Source organism: Saccopteryx bilineata, chromosome 5, assembly GCF_036850765.1.
Source record: "Saccopteryx bilineata isolate mSacBil1 chromosome 5, mSacBil1_pri_phased_curated, whole genome shotgun sequence".
Lineage (NCBI taxonomy): Eukaryota > Metazoa > Chordata > Mammalia > Chiroptera > Emballonuridae > Saccopteryx > Saccopteryx bilineata.
This window is the reverse complement of record NC_089494.1, coordinates 135,386,890-135,411,507: the sequence shown is the minus strand read 5'-3', so window position 1 is coordinate 135,411,507 and position 24,618 is coordinate 135,386,890. Positions and strand designations below refer to the sequence as shown.

General features: G+C 37.9%; 1 long non-coding RNA gene across 2 annotated transcripts in view; it reads left to right on the top strand.

The window, feature by feature from the left end:
* LOC136306697 (uncharacterized) overlaps positions 1 to 13,558 on the top strand; it is an 84,198-nt gene extending 70,640 nt beyond the window's left edge. Inside the window, exon 4 of one of the 2 annotated variants that reach the window (XR_010725659.1) lies at positions 12,373 to 13,558. This is a non-coding gene — a long non-coding RNA (uncharacterized lncRNA). Of the gene's footprint in view, positions 1 to 537; positions 880 to 12,372 lie in introns of those variants that run through there. The other variant, XR_010725660.1, reaches the window with a different exon arrangement.
* Positions 13,559 to 24,618: the final 11,060 nt, after the last annotated feature.

Here is a 24,618-nt window from a genome sequence, read left to right as displayed (position 1 = left end):
AAGTGGGTGTTATGAGGACACATGAGAAAAGTGTCTTACCTGATCTTGGGGAGCAGAAAACATTTTGCATGAATGCCCAGGTTTGAGTGAAAACCTTAAGGAAAAGTAGGAGAAAGGCAAGAGACTTAAGGTAGAGCAATGGTCTGTGCAGGAGAAAAGGAACAGGTGAAAGCCTGTGAGAAATAAGAAGATCTGATTCCAAAAAGTGCAATTAGTTCACAGTGGGTGGAGCAGGAACTGGAACAGTCATGGAATGATTATAGACAGGCTCAGCATAGAAAGCAGAATGTGAAGGTCTTGTCTGCCATATTGAGGAGTTTGGATGTAATTGGGTTCTCTCTACTGTGTTTCCATTAGAGAAGCCATCTACCAGATGTTTCATATGCTTGTACTATACACCCAGATTTAATCCTGGGTGTGTTAATAAACTCAATCTTTTGGTTAGCTTTCTTTTTTTTGGACATTGATTTGTTGTTCCACTTATTCAAGCATTCATTGGTTGAATTTTTTTTAAACATTTTTATTTATTGATTTTAGTGAGAGAAGAAGGGACACAAAGAGAGAGAGACATGAACATCGATCTGTTCCTGTATGTGCCCTGATTGGGGATTGAACCCACAACCTCTGTGCTTGGGACAATGCTTTAACCAACTGACCCATCCAGCCAAGGCTGGTTAGCTTTCTCATTCTGTCTTTCCACAATTAAGAAAGCTATGACCAGAGCAAGTGCACCATTTTCATCCTCTGGCTGTCCTTTGACTGGCAGCATTGCCTGACTTGTTCTACCATCCTTAGTCATACCCCGCTCCCCAACCTATATTACCCATCTGGGCCACAACATACGTACAATGCTCCTGCTGATGTATTTTCATTGAAATATCAGTCTTGCTTAATTTAACACAAATTAATATCTGGAATATATAAAAATATATGAATTTACACTCAGCAAGTATTTAACTACAATATACAGGAAATGGTCCAGTGACATGACCAAAAAAACTAAACCTCCACCGTAATGATGTTGACATTTTTGAAAAAGAAGATAAACAAATAAACAATATATCAGTGATAATTGTGGTGTAGCAATGTTATAATTGTTGAAAACTTAAGCAAATAAGGACTATTGAAGATGTCATTTTACTGTACGATTGCAATATGCATGTGTATGCACATTAGGATAGATGCATGCTGCTATATTGTAAGCATGTGTCAAGTTTTTAATGACTTCAGGAATCAAAAAGTAGACAATTCACCTTTACTTCTTCTTTTCCGATATGGATGCCTTTTATTTCTTTGTCTTGTCTGATTTCTCTGGCTAGAACCTCTAGCACCACATTAAATAAGAGTGGAGAGAGTGGACAATCATGTCTTATTCCTGCTTTAAGGAGGAAAGCCTTCAGTTTTGTGCCATTTAATATGGTTTATCATATATGGCCTTTATCATGTTGAGATATTTTCCTTCTATACCCATGTTGTTGAGAGTCTTAAACATAAAATTGTGTTATTTTATCAAATGCCTTTTTTGCATCTATTGATAAGATCATGTGGTTTTTGTTCTTTGTTTTGTTGATATGGTGTATTATGTTAACCATTTTACATATGTTGAACAATCCTTGAGATTCTGGGATGAATCCCACTTGATCATGATGTATTATTTTTTTTAATATGTTGTTGTATTTGATTTGCTAGTACTTTGCTTAGTATTTTAGCATCTGTATTCATTAGAGATATTGGTCTGTAGTTTTCTTTTTTTGTGCCATCCTTGCCAGGTTTCGGTATGAGGGTTATGTTGGCCTCATAAAATGTGTTTGGAAGTTTTGCTTCTTCAATTTTTTGGAAGACTTTGAGTAGAATAGGAACCAAGTCTTCTTTGAATGTTTGATAGAATTCACTAGTATAACCATCTGGGCCTGGACTTTTATTTTTGGGGAGGTTTTTAATAGTTTTTTCTATTTCTTCCCTACTAATTGGTCTGTTTAGGCTTTCTGCTTCTTCTTGACTCAGTCTAGGAAGGTTATATTGTTCTAGGAATTTATCCATTTTTTCTAGATTGTTGAATTTAGTGGCATAAAGTTTTTCATAGTATTCTACAATAATTCTTTGTATACCTATGATATCTGTGGTGATTTCTCCTCTTTCATTTTGGATTTTGTTTATATGAGTCCTTTCTCTTTTTTCCTTGGTGAGTCTTGCCAAGGGTTTGTCAATTTTGTTGATCTTTTCAAAGAACCAGCTCCTTGTTCTATTAATTTTTTCTATAGTTTTTCTGTTCTCTATTTCATTTATTTCTGCTCTGATTTTTATTATTTCCTTTCTTCGGCTGGTTTTGGGTTCTTTGTTGTTCTTTTTCCAGTTCCTTAAGGTGTGAAGTTAAGTGGTTCACTTGGACTTTCTCTTGTTTGTTCATATAGGCCTGAAGTGATATGAACTTTCCTCTTATCATTGCTTTTGCTGCATCCCATAGATTCTGATATGTCGTATTGTCATTTTCATTTGTCTGTATATATCTTTTGATCTCTGCACTTATTTCTTCTTTGACCTATTCATTTTTTAAAAGTATGTTGTTTAGTTTCCACATTTTTGTGGGTTTTTTTTCCTTTTTTTTTTTGCAATTGAATTCTAGTTTCAAGGCTTTATGATCAGAAAATATGCTTTGTACAACTTTGATTTTTCTGAATTTGCTGATGTTATTTTTGTGGCCCAACATATGGTCAATTTTTGAGAATGATCCATGTACACTGGAGAAAAATGTATACTCTGTCCTGTAGATGTCTATCATATCCAGGTGCTCTAGTGTTTCATTTAAGGCCAATATATCTTTATTGATTCTCTTTTTGGATGACCGATCTAGAGCCGTCAGCGGTGTATTGAGGTCTCCAAGTATGATTGTATTTTTGTCAGTTTTTGTTTTAAGGTCAATAAGTACCTGTCTTACATATTTTGGTGCTCCTTGGTTTGGTGCATATTTATATTAAGAATTGTTATGTCTTCTTGATTCAGTGTCCCCTTAATCATTATGAAATGACCATTTTTGTCTCTGAGTACTTTTTCTGTCTTGTAGTCAGCATTATCAGATATGAGTATTGCTATGCCTGCTTTTTTGGGGATGTTATTTGCTTGGAGTATTGTTTTCCAGCCTTTCACTTTAAATTTGTTTTTATCCTTGTTGCTTAGATGAGTTTCTTGTAGGCAGCATACAGTTGGATTTTCTTTTTTAATCCATTCTGCTACTCTGTGCCTTTTTATTGGTGAGTTTAATCCATTTACATTCAGTGTAACTATTGACACTTGTGGGTTCCTTACTGCCATTTTATACATTGGCACAGAACTGTCAGTTTTGTGTGTTGTTTGATTCTTCTCTTTTGTTTTCTTATCCTTTGTTTTTGTTTGGTTGTATTCCATGCATCTTTCCTCTGTTGCTATCTTTTTTAAATCATGTGCTTCTGTGATGGTTTTTTCAATGGTGGTTACCATTAAGTAATGAAAAGGGTTCCTACCCTGTTCATTGTAATGCACTATCTTGTGAGTACTTCTGTACTCCCTTTTCCTTTGCTACTTTTTTTTTGTTTTTGTTGTCACAGTTTAAATTTGGTTTTATTGTTTTCTTGGTGGAGTTTTTACTTGTGGTTTTGCTTTGTTTTGTTCTTTGTATCTGGTTGGAGACAATTCACATAATTTGTTTGAAATCATAGTCCTGGATAGTAATGTCACAAATTTCAGATTTCAAGACTTTATGATTTTTAGTTTACTAAATTCTATGCACGTCATTCACTGCTGGTGGGACTGAAAACTGGTACAATCATTATGGAAGAAAGTATGGTGGCACCTAAAAAAGTAAGAATAGAATTACCATATGATCCAGCAATCCCTTTACTGGTTATACCCAAACATCTCAAAAATATTGATACACAAAGACACATGCACCCCCATGTTCATCGCAGCATTGTTCATAGTGGCCAACACATGGAAACACCCAAAGCATCCCTCAACAGAGGATTGAATAAAGAAGCTGTGGTATGTATATACAATGGAATACTACTCAGCCATAAGAAATGATAACCTATTGCCATTTATGACAACATGGATGGACCTTGAGAACATTATATGGAGTGAAATAAGTAAATCAGAAAAAGCTGTTATATGATTTCACACATAGGTTGGATATAAAACTGAGACTCATGGAAAAAAAACAGACTCATGAATATAGATAAAACTGAAGTGGTTACTGGGGGTGGGGTGGGGGAAAGGGAGTAAGGGGGGCCAAATATGTGGTGACAGAAAATGAGTTGACTTTGGGTGATGGGCACACAACACAATCAACAGTTCAAATGCTATAGAGATGTTTACCTGTAACCTATGCACTCTTATTGGTCAATGTCACCCCATTAAATTTAATTTCTAAATAAATAAAAATAAAAACATTTTTAAAGAAATAAATTCTATGTATGATTATATTTTTAGCCTTACAGTATAATAACTGGGCTTTTGCAGTAGTTTTATCATCTAAATGTTCCTTGTTTATATAGTGTGACTCAATACATTTTTTGACTTAGGATTTGCTTTAATAAAATTATAGTTAATCACTTCACTATTTATAGTTATCTCAATTTTCATTTGGAATGTTGGAGAAACATCAGTACAACCTTTTTGGCAGTAGCAGGAATTTTGATAGGGAGTGACACAAGTTCTCTAATATGTGCCAACAAGGGGAATGGGGGAATAGTACATGAAGAAAGAGGACATGAGATTTCACAGAACTGTAGGGTAAGCATGAGACTCACATTAGAAGTACACAAGTAGCAGGTAGGTTGAATACAATAAGTGTACTACATAGTGAAAGTGAAGAATAACCCAGTGGGAAAATATGGAATACAAGATAACAGTGAGCATAGACATTGATAGAAATAAAAGATAGTATATTAGCTACTGACTATTAGGTAAGTTTTTGGTGTTATAAAAGATAAAACTGAGGTTCTAAATAATAATAAGAAATATTCAGTGGGAGGAGGTTAAAACTCTGAACAACTTTAGACTTTACTCTAAAAAAATTTATAGGTACGACTATATTTAAAAATTGTAGTGCTAATCATCAAAAATATATAATCTATAGCTTTCAAACAAGTAGAAGAAACAGCAGGATCAAAATTTTTATTTAATAGAAGACAAAAAAGGAGAAAATTGAAAAAGAAGTGATAGAAAATTTAAAATATTAATATATGCAATATATCAATAATCACAATAATTATGAATGGATTAAATCCAGAGTTGGCAACATTTTACTTTTGTAAAATTTTTAAAGATTTTGTTTATTGATTTTAGAGAGAGAGGGAGAAAGGCAGGGTTGGGGATAGCAGGAAGCATCAACTCATAGTAGTAGTTGCTTCTCATATGTGCCTTGACTGAGTAAGGTCAGGGTTTTGAACCAGCGAACTCAGCATTCCAGGCTGATGCTTTATTCACTGTGCCACCACAGGTCATGCTGGCAACATTTTTCTGTTTTAGTATATGTGCTGCCGAAGCGAGCACAGCAACATTTTTCTGTAAAGGCTCAGATATATATTTTAGGTGTTGTGGGCCACATACAGTTTCTGCCTTTTCCTTTTAAACACCTAAAAAATCATTCTTAGCTTGTAAGACATACAAAAACAGATTTCAGGTTAGATTTGGCCTATGGGAGTAGTGGGTCGATACTCTGCACTAAAATTTTAACAGACAAAATGTTCAGATTGGAATTTTTAGGCCAACTAAGTGGTTCTCATAAGAGTCTGAGAGACATAAGAGGTGAATAAAGAAGGGTAGGGAAGATAAAACGATGGATATATACTGATCACAAAAATTAGGGGATATTTTCAAAATGAATATGAAGTGATAAAATATCCCCTAATTTTTATGCGTATTATAGTAGCCAAAGAAAAACCAGCTGGCAGACCCGAAAGCAAGGAACTGCGGCACTGTGGGCGCTGGCACTGGGGACCTTAACTCCCTGGCTCTCTTGGCTTGTCTTGTGAATAAGTAGAATTTTCTACCATGGCCAGGAAGAAAAATAAAACAACCCCCAAGCAGAAAGTCGCAGGTTTTTGCAGCAAGCAGTCTTTACAGATAGAGAGATGTGTGCATTCTGCTACACCAGTGAAACAATATTAGTGTAAGTCAAAATTGAATTTAGGGCAATGGACACTAATAGGAATAAAATGGGAAATTACACAATAATAGAGGAATAATCTACCAACATAGCGAAATCAAGTATGAACTAGCTCAAGACATAGCATGGAAATATGCAAAGCAAAAATGGACAGAATTTTAAAGCTAAATTGACAAATCTATGATCAGTTGGAGATTTTAAATAAACCTCTTATGAGAAAAGAACAGGTTGAATAGACAGAAGTTAGGAAGGAAAATAGAAAATATGATGGAAAATATGAAATTGTGATAACCCATAAAAATGAAAACATGAAAAAAAATCTGAATTATATGGGTTCCACTGGGCTAAGTCAAGGTCAAAATCCATTCCTTGGCCACTTTCCTCCATCTGCAAAGCCAGCTGCACAGCACCTTCAAAACTCTGAGCATCTCACCTTGCTTTTTCATGTCTAAGGGCCCTGGTGATTACATTGGTTTCATCTGGGTAATCAGGAGAATCTCTTTATCTCAAAATCCTGAATGTGATCATATCTGCCAAGTGCCTTTTGCCATGTTAGGTAACAAATTCACAGATTCCAGGATTAGCACAAAGACATCTTAGGATGGGGAGAGGGAACATTGGTCATGTGGCATCATTCTGCCAACCACACAAACCATATAAAGTTTTGCCTTGCATATATTAGAGACAAAGAAACACATTTCTAAGGCTAATTTAGATTCAGACACTTTTCAAACCACGTTAATTTTTTTTTTTTTTAATGAGAGAGAGATAGAGACAGGAAAGGAGAGAGATGAGAAGCATCAACTCATAGTTGCGGCACTTTAGTTGTTCACTGATTGCTTCTCATACCTGCCTTGACTAGGGAGCTCCAGCTAAGCCAGTGACCCCTTGCTCAAGCCAGCACCTTTTGACTTCAAGTCAATGACCTTTAGGGCTCAAGCCAGCGACCATGGGGTCATGCCTATAATCCCACGCTCAAGCAGGCAACTCCATGCTCAAGCTGTCAAGCCTGCACTCAAGCCAAATGAGCCTGTACTCAAACTGGAGACCTTGGGGTTTCCAATCTGGGAATCTCACTGTCCTGGGTTGACACTCTATCCATAGCACCACCACCAGTCAGGCATAGTGGTTAGGATTTGGCACTCTCAAATCACATTCTTTCTTCAGATGCTTTATTGGAATTCTGTTTTAGTGCTATAGTTTCACAAATAAAGATTAGATAAATTGTTCAATGTAGCCAACCATAAATCTATAAAGTAATAGAACCTAAAAGTTGCACAAAAGAGGTGTTCTGTAGCCTCACTTCAGAGCCTACTCCATATTTACTGTGTTTGTTCTCTCCTGCAGTGTTACAGAATGCACCTTTGCTTACAAATAATTGGACTAGTCAATCTACTCTAGTCTACAATAATTAGGGGATATTTTATAGCTTCATATTCATTTTGAAATATCCCCTAATTTTTGTGAGCAGTATCTTATAAAGCACAAAATTAATATGATTGATCTAATAGTTTTATATAGGAGGCTATAGCCCTCCCATAGAAAGAACATTTTCTTTTCTTTTTCCCTCCTTTTTTTTTTTATTGAGATGAGGGGAGGCAGAGAGACAGACTCCTGCATGTGCCTGACCGGGATCCACCCAGCAAGCCCCATTCAGGGCAATGCTCTGCCCATCTGGGGCCCTAGCTCCATTGCAAATGAAGCCATTGCTTTTAGCACCTGAGGTGAAGCCATGGAGTTATCCTCAGCGCCTGAGACCAACTCACTTGAGCCAATGGAGCAATGGCTGTGGGAGAGCAAGAGAGAGAGAGAGAAAAAGAAGGAGGAGTGTAGAAGTAGATGGTTGCTTCTCCTGTGTGCTCTGACAGGGAATTGAACCCTGGACTATCACACGCTGGACAGACACTCTACCACTGAGCCAACGCATCAAGGCAAAAAAAAAAACACCCATTTTTTCAAAAAACATAGAATGTTTCCAAATATTGATCATATACAAATAACAAATGAAACAGTAAACTTGAAAGAAATGATAACCTAAAGAAAAATTCTTTAAGCAGAGAATAAAGTTAAGTTAGAAATCAACAATATAAAGATGGGAAAAACAGAGCTGAAAACAGCTGCCATAGGAAGTTTGACGAGATCACAGCAGAGATTGCTTTCAGCACTAACCAGAGGGCACGGCTACAGAGACAGCTACAGTGCTACGTGGCATGCAGAGGGGAATTTATAGTACAAAACACCTTTATTAAGAAAAATTTAAAAAATAAGCTAGTGATTAGATTGAGAAGTGAGAAAAAAAGGAAAATGAATCCAAGAAATGTAAAATAAAAGAAATAATAAAAATAGAAATTAATTAAGTAAAAAGTAAAGGAACCATAAAGGGGATAAAAAGGAACTGAAAATTAATAAAAAAGAACAATCAAGAAAAAAGACAAAAGGCACAGTTTATATTATTAGCATCCAAAAAGAAACTTACTACAGAGAATAAAAGTTTTTAGACCATAATTAACTATTATGAACAAATTGATGCCAAAAATTTAAATATTTAGATAAAATTTTCTTTAAAAAGATCACAAAAATTAACATAGAATTAGACAGCATCAATAGTCTAATAGTCACTGAAGAGCCTAAAGCAATAGTTAAAACTGTCTTCCCCGTGAACAAGACAACAGGTACTGATGACTTTCTGGAAAAGTATTAAATCAACTTATTAACAGATAATTTCCAACTTATACACATTATTTCAGGGAAGTAGGAAAGAGGAAAAGTTAGATGACTCATTTCTATTTTTTTAAAAAAGATTTTATTTACTGATTTTAGAGAGAGGAGAAAGAGACGGAAAGTGTGGGGAAGAGCAGGAAGAACTAATTCATAGTTGCTTCTCATATGTACCTTGACCAGGCAAGCCCAGGGTTTCAAACGGGTGACCTCAGTGTTCCAGGTTGATGCACCACCACAAGTCATGGCTGACAGCTCATTTTAAAACCTAGTGTACTCAAGATCAGGGAAAAATATAAGAAAAATATAACAAAAATATATAAGAAAATATTTATGAACACAGAGGTAAAACATTTCCATTAAAGTAGTAACAAATCAAATTCTATAGTGTTTATGTTCAAGTTGGTTCATCTCAGGAACAGAAAAATGGTTTCAGAAGGGATTCCAAAATCTTTTGATATAATATACTACATTAAGAGAGTACAAAAAATTTTAATGGTTATCTCAGTAATTCCAGAACAACCATTTGATTAAAATGTCAACATCTGTCATGATTTTTGAATATCTTAGCAAACTAGGAATACAAGAGAAGGCTCTTTATCGAATATTCAAAATATACAATAATCTTTTTATTGATGAGACTTTGGAGGCATTCTCATTAAAGTCTCATATAATTAAAAATTATATTTAAAGGTCCTGGCCGGTTGGCTCAGTGGTAGAGCATCGGCCTGGCATGCAGAAGTCCCAGGTTTGATTCGCAGCCAGGGCACACAGGAGAGGCGCCCATCTGCTTCTCCACCCCTGCCCCTCTCCTTCCTCTGTGTCTCTCTCTTCCCCTCCCGCAGCGAGGCTCCATTGGAGCGGAGATGGTCCAGGCGCTGGGGATGGCTCCTTGGCCTCTGCCCCAGGCGCTGGAGTGGCTCTGGTCGCGGCAGAGCGTCGCCTGGAGGGGCGGGTGATCACGCCCTGGTGGGCAGAGCGTCGCCCCCTGGTGGGCGTGCCGGGTGGATGCTGATGGGGGTGCATGCAGGGGTCTGTCTGGCTGTCTCTCCCCATTTCCAGCTTCAGAAAAATACAAAAAAAATTATATTTAAAATTAAATGTATATCATGTCATGACTTCTATTCAACAATGTACTAGAGGTTCCCAACAATTCAATAGATGAATAAAAATATAGAAGTTACAAGAATTGGAAAGAAAGGAAGTATATTTATATACACATATAACCTAAGAAGTAATAGTATTTTAGTAATGAAATACTGAACCAATATAAACTTCTTAAAGTACGTTAAAAGTAGATCCAGATTTTTGGATATAAACTCAACATAATAATATTCCTAATAGTCCATCAGAAATGCAGCATATGAAGCCTGACCAGGCAGTGGGGCAGTGGATAGAGCACTGGATTGGGATGCGGAGGACCCCAGTTCAAAACCCCGAGGTTGCCAGCTTGAGCACAGGCTCATCTGGTTTGAGCTCAGCTCTCCAGCTTAATTAAGCCCAAGGTCACCAGCTTAAGCATGGGCTCAATAGCTTGAGCGTGGGGTCGCCAGCTTGAGTGTGAGATTATAGACATGATTCCATGGACACTGGCTTGAAGCCCAAGGTTGCTTGCTTGAGCAAGGGGTTACTCACTCTACTGTATCCCCCACTCCCCACCCCACTCCCGGTCAAGGCAGATGAGAAAGCAATCAATGAACAACTAAGGGGCCGCAATGAAGAATTGATGCTTCTTATCTCTCTCCCTTCTTGTCTGTCCCTATCTGTCCCTCACTCTCTGACTTTGTCTCTGTCACACACAAAAAAAGAAAGAAAAGCAACATATGAAACATACTTTGTGCAGTGACAACAAAAACCATAGTTTACCTAAGTATAAATCCAACAACAATGCACAAGATGTTCAGAAAGAAAATAAAATGTTATTGAAGTAAAGGAAGTCTCAAATAAATGGGAAGGTTCTAAATAAACATCATGGCTGGAGATTATAAGAGTCACTATAATACAGATGACAGTTGTCTCCAAATTAATTTATAAATTCAATTTAAAATTTGATTCCATTTAAAATATCAGAATTTTATATAATACTTGACAAGGATTCTTAACATTCATCTGGTAAAGGACCATAATAGCCAAAAAATCTTTAAATAAGAACAAGGTGGGGAAGAGATCAATATTTTTTGTAAAGTTATAAAGTTAATACAATGCAATTTGGGCACAGGTGTAGACAAGATGCCCAGTGGACAGAATTGAGAGCTCAGTCCCATGCATTCAGGGAAGCTTAATATTTGTCTGCAGGTGCATTACTAATCAGTGTGGTGATAAAAGGTGGTAGAAAATTAGTTATCTGTATGGAAAAGGGTAAAATTTAATTCTTACTTTATTTTCCAGGCTGGCTGAAAAGCTAAATGTGTAGAGCAGCATTTTAATAATTTAGAAGATAGCATAAAAGAATATCTTTAAGATCTTAGAGTGGATAGAGTGTTCTTAAACAATATACAAAAGCAATGAAGGAAAGAATTGATGAATTTGACTCCTTTAAAATATCAAACTTCTTTACAAAAAAAAGATGCTATACATAAAGAAGACAAAACACAGACTGAAAGAAAATATTTACAGTGAATATTGCTGACAAGGGGTTAGTTGCTATAGTACATAATGATTGCCTAAAATTAAAGAGAGAAAGAGAAGAAATAGCTCAATTAAAAATAATAGGCAAAGGTTTTCTTTGGTGGGGAAGGAAAAACGGATAAGTGGAGTGCAGAGGGTTTCCAGGGCAGCAAAAATATTCTGAAGGATACTGGAAGGATAGATACTTGTCCAAACCCTCAGAGAACGTACAACACCAAGAGTGAACCCTAACAAACTATGGGTGTAGAGTGATAATGTAGGGTCAGTGCAAGTTCATCGATTATAATTGGTGTCTGTGGAGGAGTGGGGTGTCAAAATAAATGTGCAATACTGGGAAATCTCTGTAACTTTCCCCTCAGATTTGCTGTGAAACTGAAACTGCCCCCAAAATAGTCTTCATTTTCAAAAATAGGCAAAGTTATGTACTATGGCAGTTGAGAGAAAAGTATTGCTGAATGACCAACAGAGATGAAGAATTATTTAACTTTTACTAGTGATCAGAGACACGCAAAAGAAAAAATAAGTTGCCGTTTCCTATCATGATAGGAAGAAAGTGGATATGTCAGTGGATAGGACATTGCACTGAGGTTGCAGAAAAGTGCGTGGTCATGGTGTCATGGTGTTACCTGAGCAGGAGAGCTGGAAGCACTACATGCTTTTGGAGAGGTTTGAACTGGTAATGATTTTTGAGTGGAGCACTTGTTTCCCACTTAATGATATCCTTGGATGCTTTTCCATTTCAAAATTCATGGTTCTACCTCACGCATTTTAATGTAGCCTTCTATTTTATAGATGTGGCATAATTGAATTAACCAATTTCTTAGTGTAATCATTTTAAATTACAATAACATGTTTATTAAATTAATAGATGACTATCCTTACAGGAATCCTTACCCAGAAGTCTCTGACCTTGTTGAGACTGGGAGAAGGAAAAGAAGTCTTGAGGTGCCAGAGAAACTTGAGACCACAGCCACTGACTGGAGGCCTGTCTAAGGGGAAGGCACCGCCTCGGGCGGGACAGCCTGGCCTTGCTCTGAGAGCCCAGCCATGCGGGGAGAGAGATTGAGTCAGTAGCTTGCCCATTAGTGTATATTAATTACTTATTTAATGCAGTAAAATTCACTGAGTTGCTTCTATGTGAAAAGAACTGTATCAGGAACTGGAAAGGTATAAATGCTCTCAAATACAGGAGACATTATTAGATAAGGGCGTAAATTATTATAATGCAAAGTTGAAGCAGGAGCAGATTTAGCGTCAGGGGAAGGAAGCTCCATTGTCGGTGCCCCTCATGTACCTGGGCCACTTCGGGCGCCCTGGTGGAGACACTGGATGCAGATGTATGTGGTCATATGTTTTTGTCAAATTTGCAAATGTGAGATTTTAAAAAACCCTGCAGGTAGTTAAACTGTCTCTTTCCCCCTCCTTCTCCTCCCACTGTTGGCATGGCTAAGGATATTTTTGAGATGTAGCAGGAGAGAAGTTGTATTGAGAACACACTTAGTTGAATTATTAAAATGTCTGTATGTAGATCACAAATACTTTACTTTAGAATAAACTGATTACCAGCTGCACAGGTGTAGGAGTGATTTATAGAAGCATCTCCCCACCCTCTGTGCTGACTCACCAGGTGTTCATGACATGAAGGTGCAGAATAGAGGCTTTGTCAGGACGGGAACATGCCCTCTTGTTCCTGTCATGGCACTCAGCTCCGGAAGCAGGTGGCTACCAGAGAGACATAAGATTTGAAGTGCATGGGGCCCAAAGCTAGTCTGTGGGAAATTCTTCTAATCAGACATGGAAAACTGTATAAACAGAGGGCTTGATTCTTGGAAGTTACTGGTTACAACAGAACTTGCTGACATCCTGAATACCCTCTGTAGCACAACATAACTGCACAGTTACACACACACACACACCATACATTATTTTTTCCTTTTTATTGGTGATTGCACAATAACACAGACTGTATAGGTGGGTATCTATAGACAACCTGGTAGGGATACGACAAAGAGTATGTGTACATGTAAAGATGTATGTGTTATTTATTTTAATTACCAATAATAAAACAATTGTGACCAACTATTTGAAAATACTGAATTATCTTTCCATTTTATCTATAGAAAAAATTACAATTAAGTAATTCCAACAGGTGGTTACTTAATGAAAATTTTATTTTTCCAGATTTTGTAATTTTTGGTGTGTTCATTCACTTGTTAAAACTTGATTTTGTTTTAATTTTTTATTTAAATAAATATTTATGCCCTGGCCGGTTGGCTCAGCGGTAGAGCATCGGCCTAGCGTGCAGAGGACCCAGGTTCGATTCCCGGCCAGGGCACAAAGGAGAAGCGCCCATTTGCTTCTCCACCCCTCCGCCGCGCCTTCCTCTCTGTCTCTCTCTTCCCCTCCCGCAGCAAGGCTCCATTGGAGCAAAGATGGCCCGGGCGCTGGGGATGGCTCCTTGGCCTCTGCCCCAGGCGCTGGAGTGCCTCTGGTCGCAACATGGCGACGCCCAGGATGGGCAGAGCATCGCCCCTGGTGGGTGTGCCGGGTGGATCCCGGTCGGGCGCATGCGGGAGTCTGTCTGACTGTCTCTCCCCGTTTCCAGCTTCAGAAAATAAATAAATAAATAAATAAATAAATAAATAAATAAATATTTATGTTTGTATGTAATTTCATATTAATCACTTTCTTACTTTTCCTGAAGAGGTTCCTCCAAAGTGCTGACACTGCAGGCCTTTCTGAACCTGGACTTGCCCCTGTACAAAGTAATCAGTGATATGACAAAAACATGAGGCGCTGAGGGGGTTCTGAAAAGGAAGAAATTATTCATGATGATCAGGAAAGGGTTTTACCCAAGGTCTGATCAAGTGGAAGAATTTGAATTCAGAGGTAGGACAAATGGTGTTCTAAATGAAGATGGGAATTCTTCATAATTTTATAATAATTTCTGTTCTAGATTGATTACTCTAATAGTTGGTTACTGACATACCCCCTTCTCTGCCTTTACATCCTTCCTGATTCCATAGCCAAAAACTTTTTCTACTGATGTTTTGTGGACATGGGTTCACGTAGAACAGGGGTTGGCAGAGAGAGCCATGAACACCACATATTTTAAAATGTAATTCCGTGAGAGCCATACAACGACCCGTGTACATTACGCATTATCCAATAAAAATTTGGTGTTGTCCTGGAGGACAGCTGTGATTGGCTCCAGCCACCCGCAACCATAAACATGAGCGGTAGGAAATGAATGGATTGTAATACATGAGAATGTTTTATATTTTTAACGTTATTTTTTTTTATTAAAGATTTGTCTGCGAGCCAGATGCAGCCATCAAAAGAGCCACATCTGGCTCGTGAGCCATAGGTTCCTGACCCCTGACGTAGAATATTCGTGGGAACTTGGTGGGTGTTTATGGAAGCAAATTTCCTAGGGTAGATTCTGGGTAAGAGTTCAATCCTCGGGAAATGTGATGATTCTATAATGTAGTCCAAGCCCTATTACATAAATTATGTAAAAACAAAGCAAACCTCCCCTGCTCCCCGATTATGCAATGATTAGTAAATAGGAGTCAGAGAAAGTTTTATTTTTAAGCTCTGGGCTGGGGTCACCTTCATTCATTCATGAGAAGAAACCATCATAATATGCAGAAGCCAAGGGCAAGAAGTTATCTTCCCATAGGGCAGTATGACTTAGATACTGTGACACTAAATCTATGACTTGTGAAGATTGCATGTGTGCATATGTGGGAGAGAGACATAAAGAGACTGAGACTGAGATGAAGACCAACCATGTCCTATGAAGGGCAGAGGATCCCTGAAGAAAGTGCGGGTGTTCTGTGTCTGCAGTCACTTCCTTCCCTGTCTAGAGCCACTTCTCCCAGTGCAGGCTCAGCCTTCCCTAGGTCTGGTGACTCACTGAGCAAGTTCCAGGGGCCCTCAAGTCTGCATGACTCAGCTCTGAGTGAGCTTACCATGAACCTCGCTGACATTAGCTGGGAAAAAAGAGCACCTGAGACAAAGAAGGTCAGTTCGAGGACCTGGGGACCAAGGCTGGAGACAGGTGCAGACAGCCGAGCAGTGGCTGAGGGGTGGAAGGAAGGACTGAGCGCCATGACTCCTGGAGTTGGGAATATGGGAGTGTGAATCCTAACGACTTTCCTCATGCCGGGGCTGATGCATAGGCTCTGTGGGAATGCAGCAAAGCTCTTATCATCTACCAGTCCTTTCCCTGCCTTGAGCCTCAGTTCCAGTGACTGGGCTTCCACTTGGTGCTAATGGCCGATTTCAGGCTTTCTGCTCACTCGTGCTTTGGTTTTCCAGACCCCTCAAGACTGGTGGCTGAGCCTGGGGTCTCTGAGGCACATCACCTGTGGCCAGGATGACCCACACCAGTTTTCCTTAGCACAGGAGTTGTGTTATCCCACCAGGCCCCACCCTTGTCCTCTGCCAGCCTCTTGGCAGTACTACTTCTGGAAGATTTCTGGGCAATGTAGAAGATGTACAACACACTGGCCAGCTGTTAACCCTGCGGTGTGGGTTTCCACATTTGCAATTTAATACAATTTCTTCCTTACATCTACCCTCTACGACAGGTGTAATTACCTAGGTTCCAGGTAGGTAAGCCGAGACTCGGGTTGTACCTCACGCAGGTCCCATAGATGATCCTCTTCACCCTGGCTTTATTCCTCTTTCTTCCACTTTCATAAAATGTACTTTCTCTGCACAGTTTCTTCTTCAGAACTGGGGAAAATAATGTCTACAGGATTGTTTTTAGGATTAAATTAATTCCTCAATATGAAAGTGCCTGGCACATGGTAAATACTTAACAAATAGTAACTTCCTTATTTCATCATAATCTGACTTCTGCATAGAAAACCACACTTCGCTGATGGAGTTTGGGCTTGGCTCATGTCCAGCACAGTGCTGGGACATGTAGAAGGCTGTAGTAAATGGATGGATGAATTAATGGATGGTCAATGGAAGCATTCAAATTCCTTTAGGGTTGGTGAAAACCTGAAGACCACCCTTTTCTCTCCACACTGTGCTCCTCCTGGCCCCCTGCTATCTAGGTCTATAATCTGAAAATGAACATCAGATTTGCTTTTCTTGCTGGGTTTCTCTTCACTTGTGGCTGAGCCTCCTCAGCCAATCCTCACCTGTGCAAAAGAACATGCTTCTCTGTCTTGCATGTGCCTACTCACCAGGTTCCAGGCTCTCCTAGCTTATCTGTACTTTTTCCTTCCAAGTTGCCACCCTGATAATCTGGATGAAGCGGCCAAATAAAAATGTGTTTACTGGTGGTCCTGCTGGGGCCGCCAGTAAGACATAGACTTGTATCAGACCGAGACCCAGGCAATACTCAGCTTCTGTGCACTTAGATCTGGGATGAGCAAGGCAAGGCCACCTGCTGGCTCAGCACCTTTCCAAATAATTAAGCAATCTACTGAAAGCCTAGAGTTTGGAACCAGAAAAAAATCTTTGGATAGACATATAAGTAAAAATTTTATAGATGCATTTTCCCTAGCCAGCAGTTCCATTAAGGAAATTTATTTTACTGTTTTGGAAGCATGAAAATTGTAGTTCAGTCATAGACACTTCCAGTCATTATTCAGTCCTCAGTCAGCGGATTCAAAGGAAGCTGAGAGGGAAAACCCCAGGATTTCAGGCCATCTGTAAGACCTAGGCACAACTACAGCCATACCAGAAAGGGAACACGTGGCCCCTGCTCTCACTCTGCTGAGCATCTATTAGGTGTCACAAGAATGATGCTTGAGATAATCGAGGCACAAAATCACTCCAGATCTTGTTAAATATCCAAAACTAAGGATCCTGGAAAAGAATAAAGAAATCTACAGATAAAAGTCCCTAGAGCAAAGAAGGAGGCTGTGACCAAGCAGTTACCTTCTCTTCAAGCTCTCCTGTCCTGCAGCAGGACCACTAAGTGACTGCTGGAGACTCAGCCTGGCCCCAGGCTCGACCACCAACTCCACTTCTGATCAGGAAGAGTGTAGGAAACCTGCAGGAATACCTGTGAGCTTTCAGAGTCAAGTCAGCCTCGCTCTGATGCCCATTCCTATACTGCACTCCTGAATCCGGTACAGGGATTCTTAGTATAGGCTTTCTGATCAGTTGGAATCTGTGACTCAGAAGTCCCAGACCTGCATGCTTTCCTTAATCCTGCACACCTGAGCGCTTCCCTGCCTCTCCATTTCCAGGGCCGAATGCTTGCCTTGCTGTCTAACACAATAACTTGCAGGGATCAGACTCCTCTGTTGCTTGTCAGTCTGAAGTTAATTTAGCTTGCTCAGTGTTGAACTCTTCTAAGTTAACCTGCTTTAACCCATTGAGTCAGCCAAGTTTTGGCCCATCACAGTTCCATCTATCCAGACCTGATGTTTGACAGCACCCTGACTGTGAAAGAGTAGAATTAGATGGATTAATTCAACTCTGCCCAAGACTTCTGTTTATGCATGTAACCCTGGGGCATGGGTGGAAGCTGCTGAAGCAGCAGGATATACTCAGACATCTGGAGCTACCACTGAGCATGAAAGACATCACTACTTCTACTTCTAAACTGAAACCTCCCAGCCATACCAAGAAACCTGACTTCTTTTTTTTTTTTAATAAATTTTTATTAATGGTAATGGGATGACATTAATAAATCAGGGTACATATATTCAAAGAAAACATGTCTAGGTTATTTTGTCATCAAATTATTTTGCAAACCCCTCGCCCAAAGTCAGATTGTCCTCTGTCACCCTCTATCTAGTTCTCTGTGCCCCTCCCCCTCCCCCTAACTCTCTCCCTCCCTCCCTCCCATGTCCTCCCTCCCCCCTACCCTTGGTAACCACCACACTCTTGTCCATGTCTCTTAGTCTCATTTTTATGTTCCACCAATGTATGGAATCATGTAGTTCTTGTTTTTTTCTGATTTACTTATTTCACTCCTTATAATGTTATCAAGATCCCACCATTTTGCTGTAAATGATCTGATGTCATCATTTCTTATGGCTGAGTAGTATTCCATAGTGTATATGTGCCACATCTTCTTTATCCAGTCTTCTATTGAAGGGCTTTTTGGTTGTTTCCATGTCTTGGCCACTGTGAACAGTGCTGCAATGAACATGGGGCTACATGTGTCTTCACGTATCAATGTTTCTGAGGTTTTGGGGTATATACCCAGTAGAGGGATTGCTGGGTCATAAGGTAGTTCTAATTGCAGTTTTTTGAGGAACCACCATACTTTCCTCCATAATGGTTGTACTACTTTACAGTCCCACCAACAGTGAATGAGGGTTCCTTTTTCTCCACAGCCTCTCCAACATTTGCTATTACCCGTCTTGTTGATAATAGCTAATCTAACAGGAGTGAGGTGGTATCTCATTGTAGTTTTGATTTGCATTTCTCTAATAACTAATGAAGCTGAGCATCTTTTCATATATCTGTTGGCCATTTGTATCTCTTCCTGGGAGAAGTGTCTGTTCATGTCCTCTTCCCATTTTTTTATTGGATTGTTTGTTTGTTTGTTGTTGAGTTTTATGAGTTCTTTGTAAATTTTGGATATTAGGCCCTTATCTGAGCTGTCGTTTGAAAATATCAGTTCCCATATAGTTGGCTGTCTGTTTATTTTGATATCAGTTTCTCTTGCTGAGCAAAAACTTTTAATTCTGATGTAGTCCCATTCATTTATCTTTGCCTTCACTTCTCTTGCCATTGGAGTCAAGTTCATAAAATGTTCTTTAAAACCCAGGTCCATAATTTTAGTACCTATGTCTTCTTCTATGTACTTTATTGTTTCAGGTCTTATATTTAGGTCTTTGATCCATTTTGAATTAATTTTAGTACACGGGGACAGGCTGTAGTCGAGTTTCATTCTTTTGCATGTGGCTTTCCAGTTTTCCCAACACCATTTGTTGAAGAGGCTTTCTTTTCTCCATTGTGTGTTGTTGGCCCCTTTATCAAAGATTATTTGACCATATATATGTGGTTTTATTTCTGGGCTTTCTATTCTGTTCCATTGGTCTGAGTGTCTATTTTTTTGCCAATACCATGCTGTTTTGATTATCGTGGCCCTATAATATAGTTTAAAGTCAGGTATTGTAATGCCCCCAGCTTCATTCTTTTTCCTTAGGATTGTTTTGGCTATTCGGGGTTTTTTATAGTTCCATATAAATCTGATGATTTTTTGTTCCATTTCTTTAAAAAATCTCATAGGGATTTTGATGGGAATTGCATTAAATTTGTATATTGCTTTGGGTAATATGGCCATTTTGATTATATTTATTCTTCCTATCCAAGAACAAGGAATATTTTTCCATCTCATTGTATCTTTTTCGATTTCCCTTAACAATGCTTTGTAAGTTTCATTATATAGGTCCTTTACGTTCTTCGTTATGTTTATTCCTAGGTATTTTATTTTTTTTGTTGCAATCGTGAAGGGGATTATTTTTTTGAGTTCGTTTTCTAATATTTCATTGTTGGCATATAGAAAGGCTATGGACTTTTGTATGTTAATTTTGTATCCTGCGACCTTACTGTATTGGTTTATTGTTTCTAATAATCTTTTTGTGGAGTCCTTCGGGTTTTCGATGTATAGGATCATATCATCAGCAAAAAGTGATAGCTTTACTTCTTCTTTTCCGATATGGATGCCTTTTATTTCTTTGTCTTGTCTGATTGCTCTGGCCAGAACTTCTAGCACCACGTTGAATAAGAGTGGAGAGAGTGGACAACCCTGTCTTGTTCCTGATTTAAGGTAGAAAGTCCTCAGTTTTATGCCGTTTAATAGGATGTTGGCTGATGGTTTATCATATATGGCCTTTATCATGTTGAGATATTTTCCTTCTATACCCATTTTGTTGAGAGTCTTAAACATAAAATTGTGTTGTATTTTATCAAAAGCCTTTTCTGCATCTATTGATAAGATCATGTGGTTTTTGTTCTTTGTTTTGTTGATATGGTGTATTACGTTAACCGTTTTGCGTATGTTGAACCATCCTTGAGATTCTGGGATGAATCCCACTTGATCATGATGTATTATTTTTTTAATATGTTGTTGTATTCGGTTTGCCAGTATTTTGTTTAGTATTTTAGCATCTGTATTCATTAGAGATATTGGTCTGTAGTTTTCTTTCTTTGTGCCATCCTTGCCAGGTTTTGGTATGAGGGTTATGTTGGCCTCATAAAATGTGTTTGGAAGTATTGCTTCTTCTTCAATTTTTTGGAAGACTTTGAGTAGAATAGGAACCAAGTCTTCTTTGAATGTTTGATAGAATTCACTAGTATAACCGTCTGGGCCTGGACTTTTATTTTTGGGGAGATTTTTAATAGTTTTTTCTATTTCCTCCCTGCTGATTGGTCTGTTTAGGCTTTCTGCTTCTTCATGACTCAGTCTAGGAAGGTTGTATTGTTCTAGGAATTTATCCATTTCTTCTAGATTGTTGTATTTGGTGGCATATAATTTTTCATAGTATTCTACAATAATTCTTTGTATTTCTATGATGTCTGTGGTGATCTCTCCTCTTTCATTTTGGATTTTATTTATTTGAGTCCTGTGTCTTTTTTCCTTGGTGAGTCTTGCCAAGGGTTTGTCAATTTTGTTGATCTTTTCAAAGAACCAGCTCCTTGTTTTATTGATTTTTTCTATAGTTTTTCTGTTCTCTATTTCATTTATTTCTGCTCTGATTTTTATTATCTCCTTTCTTCGGCTGGTTTTGGGTTGTCTTTGTTCTTCTTTTTCTAGTTCCTTAAGGTGTGAAGTTAAGTGGTTTACTTCGGCTCTCTCTTGTTTGTTCATATAGGCCTGAAGTGATATGAACTTTCCTCTTATTACTGCTTTTGCTGCATCCCAGAGATTCTGATATGTCGTATTTTCATTTTCATTTGTCTGTATATATCTTTTGATTTCTGCGCTTATTTCTTCTTTGACCCATTCATTTTTTAGAAGTATGTTGTTTAGTTTCCACATTTTTGTGGGTTTTTCCCCCTCTTTTTTGCAGTTGAATTCTAGTTTCAAGGCTTTATGATCAGAAAATATGCTTGGTACAATTTCAATTTTTCTAAATTTGCTGATATTGTCTTTGTGGCCCAACATATGGTCAATTCTTGAGAATGTTCCATGTACACTAGAGAAAAATGTATACTCTGTCGCTTTGGGATGAAGTGTCCTGTAGATGTCTATCATATCCAGGTGTTCTAGTATTTCGTTTAAGGCCACTATATCTTTATTGATTCTCTGTTTGGATGACCGATCTAGAGCCGTCAGCGGTGTATTGAGGTCTCCAAGTATGATTGTATTTTTGTTAGTTTTTGTTTTAAGGTCAATAAGTAGCTGTCTTATATATTCTGGTGCTCCTTGGTTTGGTGCATATATATTAAGGATTGTTATGTCTTCTTGATTCAACTTCCCCTTAATCATTATGAAATGACCATTTTTGTCTCTGAGTACTTTTTCTGTCTTGTAGTCAGCATTCTTAGATATGAGTATTGCTACGCCTGCTTTTTTTGGGGTGTTGTTTGCTTGGAGTATTGTTTTCCAGCCTTTCACTTTGAATTTGTTTTTATCCTTGTTGCTTAGATGTGTTTCGTGTAGGCAGCATATAGTTGGATTTTCTTTTTTAATCCATTCTGCTACTCTGTGTCTTTTTATTGGTAAGTTTAATCCATTTACATTTAGTGTAATTATTGACACTTGTGGGTTCCCTACTGCCATTTTATAAATTGCTTTCTGTTAGTTTTGTATCTAGTTTGATTCTTCTCTTTTGTTTTTCTATCATTTGTTTTTGTTTGTTTGTGTTCCATACTTCTTTCCTCTGTTGCTACCTTTTTTAAGTCAAGTGTTTTTGTGGTGGTTTTTTTAAGGGTGGTTACCATTAAGTAATGAAAAGGGTACCTACCATATTCATTGTAGTACCCTATCTTATAAGTATTTCTGCACTTCATCATCCTTTGCTACTGTTAATCTCCATCCTCTCCCCCCTTTTTTTCCTTTGTTGTCACAGTTTAAGTTTGGTTTTATTGTGTTCTTGGTGGAGCTGTTACTTGTGGTGTTGTTTTCTTTTGTTCTTTGAATCTGGTTGGAAAACCCCCCTTAGTATTTCCTGGAGTGGGGGCTTTCTGTTGATAAATTCTCTCATCTTTTCTGTATTTGTGAATGTTTTTATATCTCCTTCATACTTGAAGGATAGCTTTGATGGGTATAGTATTCTTGGCTGAAAGTTCCTCTCTTTCAGGGCTTTAAATATTGGGGTCCACTCTCTTCTAGCTTGTAGAGTTTCTGCTGAGAAATCTGATGATAATCTAATAGGCCTTCCTTTATATGTTGTACTCTTCTTTTCCCTGGCTGCCTTGAGAATTTTTTCTTTGTCATTGGTTTGTGTCATCTTTATTATGATGTGCCTTGGAGTGGGTTTGTTGGGGTTAAGAAAACTTGGTGTTCTGTTTGCTTCTTGAATTTGAGGCTTTAGTTCCTTCCACAGGCTTGGCAAGTTCTCGTCTATTATTTGTTTGAGTATATTCTCCATTCCATTTTCTTTCTCTTCTCCCTCTGATATACCTATTATTCTTATGTTATTCTTTCTGATGGAGTCAGACAATTCCTGTAGGGCTTTCTCATTTTTTATTATTTTTGAGTCTCTTTCTTCTTCTCTCTGTTGTGCCTCAAGTTGTTTGTCTTCTATTTCACTAATCCTATCTTCAATCTGGGCTGTTCTGTTAGCTAAGCTTGTTACCTCGTTTTTCAGCTCGTGAATTGAGTTTTTCATTTCTGTTTGATTTGTTTTTATAGTTTCAATTTCCTTGGTAATATATTCTTTGTGTTCATTGAGTTGTTTTCTGATCTCCCTATATTGCCTTTCTGTGTTTTCTTGTATATCTCTGAGTATTTTTAAGATTTATATTTTAAATTCTCTGTCATTTAGCTCCAAGGCTTCCAATATGTTAAGTCTTTTCTCCATAGATTTTTCCACATCTATTTGTGTTACCTCTCTTTCTTTTGTATCCATAATATTCGATTTCCTCTTTCTTATCGGCATCTGAGGGTGGTCTTATTGATAGCACTAATTAGAATTAATAAAGAGTAAAAAGAAAAAAAAAAGGGGTAAAACACCCCACAAAAAAAAACAGTAATAATTTATTATTTTCCCCTTTTTTTCTCTCTTCTCTTTCCCTCCTCTCCCCTCCTCAGGGAAATATCGTGCCCATAATGGAGGGCCTGATTTGGGGTGAAGAGTTCAAGGGGAAAAAAAAAGGGAGTAGGGACCTACTAAATGCAAAAAAAAAAAAAAAAAAAAAAGGAAGAATATCTTAGACAAGCATAAGATGATTTGCTTGTAAGTGATGGTCAACTAAGAGATATAATGAGAGGGATAAGAGGGAATCAGAAAAAAGGACCAAAAAAGAATAATAAAGAAGAAAAAATAAAAATAATAAGTAAAAATCTGTTGTATTAAGTGGAGCGAAGACTAAATACAATGGAGACCTTGGGTTGGGAGGACCCAAAATGCCACAAAAATAAACAAACAAGAGAAAAAAAAATAAAAACAAAAGCAAAAAAGAGAAATAATGCCAAAAAAAAGCCTTGAGTCCCAAATTAACTAATTTGTTCGTGATTGAGGATTATATGGGAGGAAAGTAAAATGAGAAAAGAAAAAATGAATAGAAAGGAAAAAATAAGAAAAAGAGAAAAACGAAGGAAGAAATAAAATAGGAGGAGAAAAAAACAAAATAAAGCAAGACAAAAAAAAAAAAAAAAAAAAAAAAAACAAAAGAGGAGAGAGTGAGAGTTAAGTGTTTTGGAGTATAACCTTAAAGGAGGGTGAGGATGAAGAAGAAAAATAAAATGCAACACTCATGGGTAGTGTAGTTCAAGAAAGGGGAAGCATAAGATGGGCAGAGAATAGAAGGACCGAGGTGGAGGAAATAAAGGCAAAAAGATAGAAGAAACAAACAACAACAACAACAACAAAAAAATTAGTGGATCAAGTTGTAAAGTCTGTGGGTTTTTCTTGATTTTGAGAGGTTAACTTCTTCCTTTTTCTTTTCTCTCCCTCTTCCTGGTCGGTGACTCTGTACCCCAGGCTCTGCCCCTGTGTCACTCTTAGGTAGGGATTTGCAGTTGATGGGATTCT